This window comes from Elephas maximus, chromosome 1, assembly GCF_024166365.1.
Source record: "Elephas maximus indicus isolate mEleMax1 chromosome 1, mEleMax1 primary haplotype, whole genome shotgun sequence".
In the NCBI taxonomy this organism is placed as follows: Eukaryota; Metazoa; Chordata; class Mammalia; order Proboscidea; family Elephantidae; genus Elephas; species Elephas maximus.
The window spans coordinates 239,702,656-239,713,603 of NC_064819.1; positions in this window are offsets into that span (position 1 = coordinate 239,702,656).

Here is a 10,948-nt window from a genome sequence, read left to right on the forward strand (position 1 = left end):
AATGCAAATTAAAACTACGATGAGATTCCATCTCACTCCAACAAGGCTGGCATTAATCCAAAAACACAAAATAAGAAATGTTGGAGAGGCTGCAGAGAGATTGGAACTCTTATACACTGCTGGTGGGAATGTAAAATGGTACAACCACTTTGGAAATCTATCTGGCGTTATCTTAAACAATTAGAAATAGAACTACCATACAACCCAGAAATCCCACTCCTCAGAATATACCCTAGAGAAATAAGAGCCTTCACACAAACAGATACATGCACACCCATGTTTATTGCAGCTCTGTTTACAATAGCAAAAAGCTGGAAGCAACCAAGGTGTCCATCAACGGATGAATGGTTAAATAAATTGTGGTGTATCCATACAATGGAATACTACGCATCGTTAAAGAACAGTGATGAATCTGTGAAACATTTCATAACATGGAGGAACCTGGAAGGCATTATGCTGAGTGAAATTAGTCAGAGGCAAAAGGACAAATATTGTATAAGACCACTATTATAAGATCTTGAGAAATAGTATAAACTGAGAAGAACACATACTTTTGTGGTTACGAGGGGGAGAGGGAGGGAGGGTGGGAGAGGGTTTTTTACTGATTAATTAGTAGATAAGAACTGCTTTAGGTGAAGGGAAGGACAGTACTCAATACATGGAAGGTCAGCTCAACTGGACTGGACCAAAAGCAAAGAAGTTTCTGGGATAAAATGATTGCTTCAAAGGTCAGCGGAGCAAGGGCGGGGGTTTGGGGACCATGGTTTAAGGGGACTTCTAAGTCAATTGGCAAAATAATTCTAGTATGAAAACATTCTGCATCCCACTTTGAAATGTGGCGTCTGGGGTCTTAAATGCTAACAAGCGGCCATCTAAGATGCATCAATTGGTCTCAACCCACCTGAATCAAAGGAGAATGAAGAACACCAAGGTCACATGATAACTAAGAGCCCAAGAGACAGAAAGGGCCACATGAACCAGAGACCTACATCATCCTGAGACCAGAAGAACTAGTTGGTGCCTGGCCACAATCGATGACTGCCCTGACAGGGAGCACAACAGAGAACCCCTGAGGGAGCAGGAGATCAGTGGGATGCAGACCCCAAATTCTCACAAAAAAGACCAGACTTAATGGTCTGACTGAGACTAGAGGAATCCCGGCGGTCATGGTCCCCAAACCTTCTGTTGGCCCAGGACAGGAACCATTCCCGAAGACAGCTCATCAGATATGAAAGGGACTCGACAGTGGGTAGGAGAGAGATGCTGATGAAGAGTGAGCTAATTATATCAGGTGGACACTTGAGACTGTGTTGGCATCTCCTGTCTGGAGGGGGGATGGGAGGATAGAGTTGGAAGCTGGCAAAATTGTCACGAAAGGAGAGACTGGAAGGGCTGACTCATTAGGGGGAGAGAAAGTGGGAGTACGGAGTAAGGTGTATATAAACTTATATGTGACAGTCTGACTTGATTTGTAAACGTTCACTTGAAGCTCAATAAAAGTTAATAAAAAAAATGGATCAAAGATCTAAACGTAAAGTCTGAAATGATAAAGATCATGGAAGAAAAAATAGGGACAACGTTAGAAGCTCTAATACAAGGCATAAACAGAATACAAAACATTTCTAAAAATGACAAAGAGAAACCAGATAACTGGGAGTTCCTAAAAATCAAACACCTATGCTCATCTAAAGACTTCACCAAAAGAGTAAAAAGACCACCTACAGACTGGGAAATAATTTTCAGCTACAACATCTCAAACCAGTGCCTCATCTCTAAAATCAACATGATTCTGTTAAAACTCAACCACAAAAAGACAAACAACCCTATTAAAAATTGGGCAAAGGATATGAACAGACATTTCACTAAAGAAGACATTCAGGAGGCTAACAGATACATTTGGAAATGCTCTCGCTCATTAGCCGTTAGAGAAATGCAAATTAAAACTACAATGAGATTCCATCTCACTCCAACAAGGCTGGCATTAATCCAAAAAACACAAAATAAGAAATGTTGGATAGGCTGTGGAGAGATTGGAACACATACACTGCTGGTGAGAATGTAAAATGGTACAATGACTTTGGAAATCGATTTGGCACTTCCTTAAAAAGCTAGAAATAGAACTACCATATGACCCAGCAATCCCACTCCTTGGAATATATCCTAGAGAAATAAGAGTCTTTACACAAACAGATATATGCACAATCGTGTTCATTGCAGCACTGTTTACAATAGCAAAAAGATGGAAGCAACCAAGATGTCCATCAATGGATGAATGGATAAATAAATTATGGTACATTCACACCCATCGATAAAGAACAGCAATGGATCTGTGAAACATTTCATAACATGGAGGAACCTGGAAGGCATTATTCTGAGTGAAATTAGTTGCAAAAGGACAAATATTGTATAAGACCATTATTATAAGATCTTGAGAAATAGTTTAAACTGAGAAGAACACATTCTTTTGTCGTTACAAGAGGGGGGAGGGAGGGAGGGCGGGAGAGGAGTATTTACTGATCAGATAGTAGGTAAGACCTACTTTAGGTGAAGGGAAGGACAACACTCAATACAGGGGAGGTCAACACAACTGGACTAAACCAAAAGCAAAGAAGTTTCCTGAATAAACTGAATGCTTTGAAAGTCATCAAAACAGAGGCAGGGGTTTGGGGACTATGATTTCAGGGGACATCTAAGTCAATTGGCAAAATAAAATCAATTAAGAAAACATTCTGCACCTCACTTTGAAATGTGGCATCTGGGGTCTTAAATGCTAGCAGGCGGCCATCTAAGATGCATCTGTTGGTCTCAACCCACCTGGATCAAAGGAGAATGAAGAACACCAAGCTCACAAGGTAATTATGAGCCCAAGAGACAGGGCTACCTGAACTAGAGACTACATCATCCTGAGACCAGAAGAACTAGATAGTGCTCGGCCACAACCAGTGACCTCCCTGACAGGGAACACAACAGAGAACATCTGAGGGAGCAGGAGAACAGTGGGATGCAGACCCCAAATTCTCATAAAAAGACCAGGCTTAATGGTCTGACTGAGACTAGAAGGACCCTGGCGGTCAGGGTCCCGAAACCTTCTGTTCGCCCAGGACAGGAACCATTCCGGAAGCCAACTCTTCAGACATGGAATGGGCTAGACAATGAGTTGGAGAGAGATGCTGATGAGGAGTGAGCTACATGCACCATGTGGACACTTGAGACTTTGTTGGCATCTCCTGTCTGGAGGGGAGACGAGAGGGGAGAGGGGGTTAGAAACTGGCAAATAGTCACGAAAGTAGAGACTGGAAGGAGGGAGCGGGCTGACTTATTAGGGGGAGAGTAAATGGGACTGTGTAGTAAGGTGTATACAAGTTTATATGTGAGAGACTGACTTGATTTGTAAACTTTCACTTAAAGCACAATAAAAATTATTAAAAAAAAGATAGGATGAGCCTGAAATGAAATATTCATTATGCAAATCGGAAGTATTAAGGTCTTAGGGAGCAGACAGGGCCAAAGATGGCGGAGTAGTCAGACGCTTCCTGTGGTCCTTCTTAGAACAAAGAACCAAAAAAACAAGTGAATTGATTATATATGACATTCTAGGAGCCTTGAACATCAAATGCAAAGTTGAGGAATCAGACTGAGTGGCAGGGGGAGGGAGAGATGGTTGAGAAGCAGTGAGGAGGTTCCAGACCTGACCCAGTGGGAACTGGCACCTTGCAGGTAGGGTTGATTGTGCACAGTGAGGCAAGCAGTGGAGTTTGGGATGCGTTTTCCACATTGGGAGAGACCGAGCTGCAGAGAGTCCACTCACACCTCCAGAGTCAGCGATAAGTGGTGTGCCATTGGCAAAAGACAATTACATGCGTCTAACTTACCTCACGGGTAAAAAACACCATTTTGGGAAAAACCTCTCTCCTGTTTACCTACCCACTACCCACTCTGCACTAGGACTGAGCTGGCTTCAGAGATTGCCACCTCCCTTGGGCTGGAAGTAGGACCTGTCACACGCTCTGAGCCATTCTCTCAGCCTTGGAGAAGGAATAAATTAACAAACAGGAAAAAAAAAATCTGCTGGCTCCTCTAAGCCAGAAATTCAGAGCAGAAACAGCTCCTTTGCCTAGGGACAGGTATAAGGGGTCTGGAGACCCCTTTGAATGACGTTCATTCCTGCATAGACCTGTGAGGGCCTACTTCAACAGTGTAGGCCCTCATTAGCACAGTACAACAGGGTATATACCTGAAGTCTAACTTCAACTGTTTCAGTTATATGGGGGAGAGTCAGGTTTGTGACATTTGACACCATTCAGCCTATTAAGCAGTGTCCTCACCTGCCCACATCAGGGGACTGAGGACTGGTGGCTCCACCCATGGCACCTAGCCACCCGTGGCAGGGGTTCAAGAATAAGTGATGGCTCCCAGTCCTTACAGCCAACAGCATTGGGTGCCCATAGTCTGGCTGTAAAATCCACCCACCTACATGGTTTAGGGAACAGGGACATGCTTTCCTCACAACACTTGGGGTGCCTGTCAGCCCCCTGCCTTTCTCAGCACATGACCGCCTACTGTAGCCAGATACCTGTGCCTACACCGATCACCCCTGCGCATCTAGGACTGTAGGTGAGAGCCTGCACCACACTTGGTGAACAACTGCCTGGACACCTGAGCTGAATCCATGCAAGTCAAGTAAACAGACTCCTGGGCTCACATACTTAGTAACAGCTCTAACCACCTGGTGACAGGCTGTTAGAGCTTCAAAGATGCCAATAATCAAACTAGCTCACACGAGCAGCCTATATGGGCATATCAAAACAAAAAAAAAAAAAGCAAGAAGCTAGGACACAGTAAGCAAATATAAAATAAATAAGTACAATAACTTACTGATAGCTGGGAGACAACAGTCAATATCAAATCACAGAAAGAGGCAGACCATGATGACTTCAACAAGCTCCCAAAGCAAAAATTCAAGAAAATCTTCTGGGTGAAGAGAACTTACTGGAATTACTGGAGGTAGAATACAAAAGATTAATACACAGAACTCTTCAGGACATCAGGAAGGAGATCGTGCAATACGCAGAAAAAGGCAAGGAGCACACAGAAAAAGCGATAGAAGAAATTAAGAAGATTAGAGAAGAGCATAATGACAAATTTAATAGGCTGCAAGAATCCATAGAGAGACAGCAAACAGAAATCCAGAAGATCGACAATAAAATTTCAGAATTAGACAACTCAAAAGAAAGTCATAGAAGAAGAATTGAGGAAATGGAAGTCAGAATTAGTGAGATTAAGGATAAAGCGCTTGACACCAACTTACTTAAGAAAAAGATGAAAGAATTTTTTTTAAATGAAGAAATTGTAAGAATTATGTGGGACTCCATCAAGAGGAATAACCTACGAACAATTGGAGCACCAGAACAGGAGGGGATAACAGGAAATACAGAGAGAATTGTTGAAGATTTATTGGCAGAAAACTTCCCTGATATTGTGAAAGATGAGAAGATAGCTATCCGAGATGCTTATCAAACCCCACACAAGGTAGATCCCAAAATAAAGTCACCAAGACATATTAAAATCAAACTCACCAAAACCAAAGATAAACAGAGAGTTTTAAGAGCAGCTAGAGATAAACAAAAAGTCACCTACAGAGGAGAGTGAATACCAATAAGCTCAGACTACTCAGCAGAAACCATGCAGACAAGAAGGCAATGGAATGATGTATATAAAGCCTTGAAGGAAAAAAAAATTGCTGGCCAAGAATCATATATCCAGCAAAATTGTCTCTCAAATATGAAGGTGAAATTAGGACTTTTCCAGATAAACAGAAGTTTAGGGAGTTTACAAAAACCAAACCAAAATGACAAGAAATACTAAAGGGAGTCTTCTGGTTAGAAAATCAATAACAGAATATGACACTGCAAGACGAGAACACAGGACAGAACAACCAGATATCAACCCAGGTAGGGAAATCACAAAAATAAATCAAGATAAAAAATGACAAGATTAAATCAATAAAGAAGGACAAAAAAATTAGTCATAGATCTTTCATACTGAGAGGAAGTCCATGTGATATAAAGAAATAAAAGATTGGTTTAAATTTAGAAAAATAAGAATAAATTTTAAGGCAACCACAAAGGAGACTAAAAATCCTACGCATCAAAATAAAAAAAAATACAAGAAAAACATAAAGACTCAGCAAATACAAAATCAGTAACAATGAAAAAGATGAAAAGAAAATACATAAAGAAAATGACCAAGCACAGAAAATTAAATGGAACAAAGAAACTGTCAACAACACACACACACAAAAAGACATCAAAATGACAGCCCAAAACTCATACCTAGCAATAATTACGCTGAATTTAAATGAACTAAATGCACAATAAAGAGACAGAGAGTGGCAGAACAGATTAAAAAAACACAGTCCATCTATATGCTGCCTACAAGAGACACACCTTAGACTTAAAGACACAAACTAAAATTCAAAGGATGGAAAAACATATATCAAGCAAACAACAATCTAAAAAGAGCAGGAGTGGCAATATTAACCTATGATAAAATAGACTTTAAAGTAAAATCTACCACAAAGGGTAAGGGAGGACACTATACAATGATTAAAGAGTCAAGACACCAGGAGGACATAACCATAATAAATATTTACATGCCCAACGACCGGGCTCCAAAATATATAAAACAAACTCTAACAGCATTGGAAAAAGAGAGACAGACAGCTCCACAATAATAGTAGGAGTCTTCAACATGCAACTTTCAGTGAAGGACAGAACAGCCAGAAAGAAACTCAGTAAAGATCTAAATGCCACAGTCAACCAACTTGACCTCATAGACACATACAGAACACTCCACCCAGCAGCAGCCAAGTATACTTTCTTTCCAACACACATGGAACATTCTCCAGAGTAGACCATATATTAGGCCATAAAGCAAGCCTTAACAGAATCCAAAGCACTGCAATATTACAAAACGTCTTTTCTGACGATAAAGCTGTAAAAGTAGAGCTCAGTAACAGAAAAAAGTAAGGAAAAAAAAAAAAAAACACATGGAACCTGAACAACACCTTGCTCGAAAACTACTGGGTTATAGAAGAAATTAAGGATGGAATAAAATTCACAGAACCAAATGAAAATGAAACACATTCTATCAGAACCTTTGGTACCCAGCAAAAGCAGTGCTCAGAGGTCAATTTATAGCAATAAATGTGTACGTGTAAAAAGAAAAAAGGGCTAAAATCAAAGCATTAACCCTACAACTCGAACAATTAGAAAGAGAGCAGCAAAAGAAGCCCTCAGGCACCAGAAGAAAGCAAATAATAAAAATTAGAGCAGAATTAAATGAAATAGATAATAGAATAACATTTGAAAGTGTCAACAAGACCAAAAGCTGGTTCTTTTTATTTTTGTTTTTATTGTGCTTTAAGTGAAAGCGTACAAATCAAGTCAGTCTCTCATACAAAACTTATATACATCTTGCTATGTACTCCTGGAAACCCTGGTGGTGTAGTGGTTAAAGGCTACGGCTGCTAACCAAATGGTCAGCAGTTCGAACCCACCAGGCACTCCTTGGAAACTGTATGGGTCAGTTCTACTCTGTCATACAGGGTCGCTATGAGTCAGAATTGACTCAACAGCAGTGGGTTATGTACTCCTAGTTGCTCTTCCCCTAATGAGACAGCATACTCCTCCTCTCCACCCTGTATTCCCCATGTCTATTCACCTAGCTTCTGTCCCCCTCTGTCTTCTCATCTTGCCTCCAGACAGAAGCTGCCCACATAGTTTCTTGTGTCTACTTGAGCCAAGAAGCTCACTCCTCACCAATATCATTTTCTGTCTTATAGTCCAGTCCAATCCCTGTCCAAAAAGTTGGCTTTGGGAATGGTTCCAGTCTTGGACTAACAGAAGGTCTGGGGACCATGACCTCTAGGGTCCTTCTAGTCTCAGTCAGACCATTAAGTCTGAAGTCTGGTCTTTTTATGAGAATTTGAGGTCCGCATCCCATTATTCTCCTGCTTCATCGTGGATTCTCTGTTGTGTTCCCTGTCAGGGCAGTCATTTGTTGTAGCTGGGCACCATCTAGTAGTTCTGGTCTCAGGCTTATGTAGTCCCTGGTTTATGTGGCCCTTTCTGTCTCTTGGGCTCATATTTACTTTGTGTCTTTAGTGTTCTTCATTCTCCTTTGCTCCAGGTGGTTTGGGACCAGTTGATGCATCTTAGGTGGCTGCTTGCTAGGTTTCAAGACCCCAGATGCCACTCACCAAAGTGGGCTGCAGAGTGTTTTCTTAATAAATCTTGTTATACCAATTGACCTAGATGTCCCCTAAAACCATGGTCCCCAGACCCCGCCCCTGCTACTCTGGCCTTCAAAGTGTTCAGTTGTATTCAGGAAACTTCCAAAAGCTGGTTCTTTGAAAAGATTAACAAAATCGATAAACCATCAGCCAACTGACAAAAGAAAAACCAGAGAGGAAGCAAATAACTGGAATAAGAAATGAGATGAGTGATATCACAACAGACCCAACTGAAATTAAAAGTATTATAATAGAATACTATGAAAAATTGTACTCTAACAAATTGGAAAACCTAGAGGAAATGGACAAATTTCTTGAAACACACTACCTACCTAAACTAACACAAACAGAGGTAAAACCAAAAAAACCAAACCCGTTGCCATCCAGTCAATTCCGACTCATAGTGACCCTATAAGATAGAGTAGAACTGACCCATAGAGTTTCCAAGGAGCATCTGATGGATTCGAACTGCTGACCTTTTGGTTAACAGCATAGCTCTGAACCACCATGCCACCATGATTTCCAAACAGAGGTAGAACAACTAAATGAACCTATAAGAAAAGTTGAGATTGAAAAGGTAATTAAAAAACTCCCAACAAAAAAAAGCCCTGGCCCTAATGGCTTCATTGGAGAATTCTACCAAACTTTCAGAGAAGAGTTAACACCACTACTACTAAAGGCATTTCAGAGCATAGAAAAGAATGGAATACTCCCAAATTCATTCAATGAAGTCAGCATAACCCTGATACCAAAACCAGATAAAGACACTACAGAAAAAGAATATTACAGACCAATATCCCTCATGAATTTAGACACAAAAATCCTCAATAAAATTCAAGCCAATAGAATTCAACAACATATCAAAAAAAAAAAAAAAATCACCATGACCAAGTGGGATTTATACCAGGTATGCAGGGAAGGTTCAACATTAGAAAAACAATGTTATCAATCACATATATAAAAAAAAAAAGATAAGAATCATATGATTTTATCAATTGATGCACAAAAGGCATTTAACAAAGTCCAAAACCCATTCATGATAAAAACTCTCAGCAAAATAGGAACAGAAGGAAAATTCCTCAAAATAATAAAGGGCATTTATACAAAGCCAACAGCCAACATCATCCTAAATGGAAAGAGTCTGATAGCATTCCTCTAGAGATTGGGAGCCAGACAAGGATGCCCTTTATCACCACTCATATTCAACATTGTCCTGGAGGTGCTAGCCAGAGCAATTAGGCTAGAAAAAGAAATAAAGGGCATCCAAATTGGGAAGGAAGAAGTAAAAGTATCTCTATTCGCAGATGATATGATCTTATACACAGAAAACCCCAAAGAACCCACAAGTAAACTACTGGAACAAACAGAAGAGTTCAGCACAGTATCAAGATACAGGATGTTGTTGTTGTTGTTAGGTGCCGTCGAGTTGGTTCTGACTCATAGCGACCCTATGCACAACAGAACAAAACACTGCCCAGTCCTGTGCCATCCTTACAATCGTTGTTATGCTTGAGCTCATTGTTGGAGCCACTGTGTCGATCCACCTTGTTGAAGGTCTTCCTCACTTCCACTGACCCTGTACTCTGCCAAGCATGATGTCCTTCTCCAGGGACTGATCCCTCCTGACAACATGTCCAAATTATGTAAGATGCAGTCTTGCCGTCCTTGCTTCTAAGGAGCATTCTGGTTGTACTTCTTCTAAGACAGATTTGTTCGTTCTTTTGGCAGTCCATGGTATATTCAATATTCTTCGCCAACACCAGAATTCAAAGGCGTCAATTCTTCTTTGGTCTTCCTTATTCATTGTCCAGCTTTCACATGCATGTGATGCAATTGAAAATACCATGGCTTGGGTCAGGTGCACCTTAGTCTTCAGGGTGACATCTTTGCTCTTCGACACTTTGAAGAGGTCCTTTGCAGCAGATTTACGCAATGCAATGCATCTTTTTGATTTCTTGACTGCTGCTTCCATGGCTGTTGATTGTGGATCCAAGTAAAATGAAATCCTTGACAACTTCAATCTTTTCTCCATTTATCATGATGTTGCTCATTGGTCCAGTTGTGAGGATTTTTGTTTTCTTTATGTTGAGGTGTAATCCATAGTGAAGGCTGTGGTCTTTGATCTTCATTAGTAAGTGCTTCAAGTCCTCTTCACTTTCAGCAAGCGAGGTTGTGTCATCTGCATAACGCAGGGTGTTAATGACTCTTCCTCCAATCTTGATTTATGCCTATTCCCAAGAAAGGTGATCCAACCGAATGTGGAAATTATAGAACAATATCATTAATATCACACGCAAGTGAAATTCTGCTGAAGATCATTCAAAAATGGCTGCAGCAGTATATTGACAGGGAACTGACAGAAATTCAGCCCGGTTTCAGGAGAGGATGTGGAACCAGGGATATCATTGCTGATGTCAGATGGATCCTGGCTGAAAGCAGAGAATACCAGAAGGATGTTTACTTGTGTTTTATTGATTACGCGAAGGCATTTGACAGTGTGGATCATAACAAACTATGGATAACACTGCGAAGAATGGGAATTCCAGAACACTTAATTGTGCTCATGAGGAACCTTTCATAGATCAAGTGGCAGTTGTTCAGACAGAACAAGGGGATACTGATTGGTTTAAAGTCAGGAAAGGTGTGTGGCAGGGT